We start from the raw sequence: 5,299 nt of genomic DNA on the forward strand, positions 1-5,299 counted from the left end.
AATAGTAATGAATAATAACCTGTTAGACATAAGATCTTTTTTCTTAATTAATAATAACAACCTTATATATATATATATATATATATATATATATATATATAAGGTTTAACAATAACAGACTGAAAGGAAAGTAGGTAGTAGCAGGACTACTAAATGAAATGCAGAAATTAAAGTTGCAGTAAGTAAAATATAATATTAAAACATAAGAAACTAGAACGGCGGTAACACCAGCACAGATCTAGTGAGGGGAGAAAAGAAGAAAGCCGGACGACGGTAGTCCGAACAGAACCGGCTAAGAGGGAGAAGAGAGAAAAATAATTTGAAACAACAAACTTTTATTGAAAGATTTCAAAGAAGAAGGCTTACAAGGGATTTTTTTCTCTCAGAGCTTCTCTCTCTAAATCTCTCTAAGCTTATTTGATGAAAAGGTGCCTCACAATATGGTTGAGGACTCCTTTTAAAGAAAATTTTTAGTACTATTTCTACAGTTCCGGTTAGTAACTGGAACTATTTTTCATTGTTTACATCGATGATGTCTTAATTTTCTCCCAATCCATTGATCAACATTTCAAACACATAAATGTTTTCATCAATATCATTAAACAGAATGGACTTGCCGTTTCTAAATAAAAAATTAGTCTATTCCAAACCAATATCAGATTCCTTGGTTACAATATCTACCAAGGTACTATCATTCCTATCAGCAGGTCTATTGAATTTGCTGATAAATTTCTAGATAGAATCCTTGATAAAACCCAATTACAAAGGTTTTTAGGATGTCTTAATTATGTAGGTGATTTTATTCCTCATCTAAATAATATTATCAAACCTTTACATGATAGGCTTAAGAAAAATTCTCCTTCTTGGACTGATGTTCATACCAATGTCGTCAAAGAAATCAAAAATAGAGTCAGAAAGATAAATTGTTTATATCTTCCTATTCCTCAAGCCTTTAAAATTGTTGAAACTAATGCCTCAGACATAGGTTACGAGGATATCCTTAAACAGAAAATCAAGTCACATGAGCATATCATTGCATATACTTCAAAAAGCAATCCAAATTGTTGAGTCATCGACACAGCAATCTGGAACTCCAAAAGAATCTTCCAAAAAGACTGATTCTTCTGTTAAAACCACAAAACAAACCAAAGCAGATTATGCTCTCCCAATAAGCACACTCCTAGCTGTCTAACAAGGAAGCTTGAGTAACCTACCAAAAAAATTATGGGTTGACATTACCTCTGAAGAAGACATGGAAATAGATTTAGCAAGTCTAAACACCATACTCCAGTCTTTCAATCAAACCCAGAAAACAATAGTCAATCCAAATAAAACAGAAGGAACCCTTGACCTTCAAAAAGGTAAACAAAAATTCACAAATCCAAACCATTATGTAGCCAAAGGAAAATTTTCCTCAGTCATACAAATGAAACCCGAATTTTGGGACAAAAACCCATACAAAGCTATTACCAAAGTCTTCCCACCTGGATTTCATTTTAGACCTTATGTGGCAAATAAAACTAGGCAATTCTATGAGTTTATCTTAGTGGATTCAGATTCTGTCTCCATTAAACACTATAAAGACCAAAAAGATCCATCGATCACAACCCATTCTACAATTCAGATCTTAAAAGTCTTAACTCCAAAGGCTTTTGGGAAAAATCTGAACTCTTACAAAAAAATTTTCCAACCTTTTGACCCAGTAGGATATAATTACTGGGATTACATAGATGCATGGACAAGAACTTTCTGATTCCAAAATAAGCTTAACCGACATTCTTGGTTAATATATTTCAAGAAGAATCAGAATTATGATTTTCCAAATTGGTTTCTCCAATGGTGGGACTATTTTGGACCAATCGAAGAAATTCTTCCTACTCATGTCAAAGAAGGATACAGAATTTACAAGAGTAGATATCTGCGAGAATCAAGAATTCCAGCAGACCTCAAATATTTCTCTGACTTTGCCTTAGCATGGGTATTCTCATGGCAGTATAGATATGGTAAAACAGAAAATGAAGACACTCTCCCATTACTGCACAGATATTCCTTTGTGAAATGGTGGAATCAATTTAATGCAGACCATGCTGGTCCAGAAGGTGTTGCTGAATATTTTGGCAAAAATCCAAAATTATTAAACTGAGCAGACCCAGCAACATTTCAATTTCTAAACCAGAAATCTAAAATTACAGCATTCTTATCAGGTTGCGATACAAAAGAAAAAATGAAGAAAAATTTGCAAGATGTTCTTCTTCTTTTACAAAGCCAAGAAGAAGGATAATCTTCTACAAAACAAGATACCAATATTGAAGAAATGTATCAAAATGAAGATGATTGCTTCGGTATTGACATCCAAGATCTTTAAAACCGGTACTGTAGAAAATAGTTCCAGTTACTAACCGAAACTGTAGAAATAGTATTAAAAATTTTCTTTAAAATGAGTCATCGACCATATTGTGAGGCACTCTTTCATCAAGTAAGCTTAGAGAGATTTAGAGAGAGAAGCTCTGAGAGAAAAAATCCCTTGTAAGCCTTCTTCTTTGAAATCTTTTAATAAAAATTTGCTGTTTCAAATTATTTTTCTCTCTTCTCCCTCTTAGCCGGTTCTGTTCGGACTACTATCGTCCGGCTTTCTTCTCTTCTCCCCTCACTAGATCTGTGCTGGTGTTACCGCCGTTCTAGTTTCTTATGTTTTAATATTATATTTTACTTACTGCAACTTTAATTTATGCATTTCATTTAGTAGTTCTGCTACTACCTACTTATATATATATATATATATATATATATATATATATATATAAATTAAGTTATTTTAAGAATTAGTTTGATAAAATTATTTTACTTTTAATTTTTATGTGAATGTTAAATTTTATCATGCCAACTATTATATTGAAAGTTCTACACAAATTGATTTAGTCTTAAAAAAAATTCATACAATTCAAAAAGAAATTAACACCTTAGACTTTCTTCTAACTTATAATAAACATTTTAAAATATAATTAAATATTAACTATAAAATTAATGGTCTGAATGACATTTTAATTAAACTCTTTTTTTTAAAAAAAATAGTTCATATAAATAAAAAAAATATGTAAATTAGTCTTTGTAAAATTTAGTTTTTGATTTAGCCTCTGCCAATACAATGAGTTATGTGACATGTATTGTTAACATGTTAGATGTTAAGTTATTACTATACAATTTAATTATTATGACAACTTGAAAAGTGATTATAATGAAATCTTATAATTTAATTGCAAAGTATAGAATCGAGTCAACTACAAGTATTTCTACTTTAAAAGAAAAAAATGAACTATTATTTTATGATTGTAGGGGGTTAAAAATTTACAAGTCTTGGATCCTCAAAATTCAGGTAAAAGATTTACCTTAACTTTAGAGTAAATTATTATTTGTGACAATAGAAGATTTACAACTACATATTCCATGCAAATTTTTTCATCAAACAAGTTTGATGAATATATCACAATTGTCATACTTAATAAAACAACATTTAGCCTAATGTGTTGAATCAGTCTCCAATAGCTAGTCATGAGCTTAAGCTGAAATTTGCTTGAGCTCTTTTATCATTTTCTTGTGTGTAGCATGATAGGTGGCTTATATGTAGTAAGAATTATATCCCTTAACATAGTATCTCCTCTATGGTAGACAAAAGTCATTTTCTTACCCCATTTAGCATATGTACATCCTATGAAAAATAAGACTTTTTGCCCTTAGTAATTTTTAAGTCAGTAGCAACATACTTAACTTTGAATTGATTCTCGTTATCTTTACACATGAACCCTTTAATTTATTGTATTATTGGACATAACTACCTTCTAGCTTCTCATTTGCTAATCTTCTTGCCCAAAAAGCTTTAGTTATAGAAATCTCAGTAAAATACTCTTTCTTCATGTTCTTGATTGTCCAAACCAAAGACATTTGCTTGTTATTACTCCTGGGATTAACCATTTGTTTGCAACATACTTAAAATTTGTCATCTTCCATTTATATGTGTTGCCACAAGTGTGCTTATTTTTCAAAGTCTTTAATATATATGTTAATAAACCTCTAACCTTACTAATAAATGTTGTCAATGAATATCTATCCTTATACATAACCCTATTGTTCGTACATCTTGCTTTGTCATTCATTTTAATATCTATTTCCATCCATTTACTAATGAGTACTCTTTAATTGCCTCTTTAAATTTCTCTATTGAGTTAAACTTTATGCCAAGCCTATTCAAAAGGATTATACAATTTATAGTAATCCTTTTTAGATGCACAAGCTTCACCATGAGTTCTCTCATTCTTACTATATTTTAAATTAATATCTCCAACTTCACAAATTTTCAATTCAAAATTTTTATTTGCTACACCACTTGGTATTTCATCAAGTGTATGGTAAGTTAAGTACTTTGACCAACAACTATCATCTTTAAGATCTTTATTATTACTAAATTAATGCCCTATATGTTATCTTTATCAAAACCCTTTTCTCCCACTATAATTACCTTTCTTTTAAGATTATCATCATATAATCTTTTCCTAATTATATTTTCCATCCCTTTAGCATCGTTATCACATTCTTCTTCCATTAATACATTATCATATTTTTCTTTGTTATAAGTCAATTGAAAACCAAGAAACTAGTCCCTTCAAGCATAACATAAACTTCCACCTCCTTGACAAAAATACTCATAGCAATTTTAGTAATTTTTATAGCCCTTTCATCATCATACACTTTTATTAACCCTCCGTCAAAATGAATTTCAGGCTAACAATATAAGGCTTGTACACTCTTTTTGTACTCTTAATCCATTTAAAATTCAAGTGATTTTTTGTTGGACCATGCATTAGGACCATAATAAGATATTTTTCCTACATTGTTATTTGACGTAAACAAAAGAAAGTGTATTTTCTGAATAAATATATTTGATGTTAGGATTTTTTTATGAGTTGGAGAAAGACGGAGTTCCATTGCCATTGTCGTTCTTGCAAATTGTTTCATTGATTTTGGCATACTTCATGGCATTTTTAAACACAATAACAGAGCACGACAAAATAATTTCTTAGGTAATAAGACTATGGAATGGACGAAGATTATACACATTTAAATATTACAATTATTTAAAATTTAACATATATTGCAGCAAATTTTTTTTTACATATATAATTAGCAAAATAATATTTAATAAATTAATAGTAAGATTTATCTTTATATTTTAAAAAAAATTATTAAAAAGAGTAGACGAAGAATTTATATTCTTTTTTTCCAAAAATTTAAACAAACATATTAA

Source organism: Abrus precatorius, unplaced genomic scaffold (genome assembly GCF_003935025.1).
Source record: "Abrus precatorius isolate BTA unplaced genomic scaffold, Abrus_2018 Scaffold10, whole genome shotgun sequence".
Taxonomy (NCBI): domain Eukaryota; kingdom Viridiplantae; phylum Streptophyta; class Magnoliopsida; order Fabales; family Fabaceae; genus Abrus; species Abrus precatorius.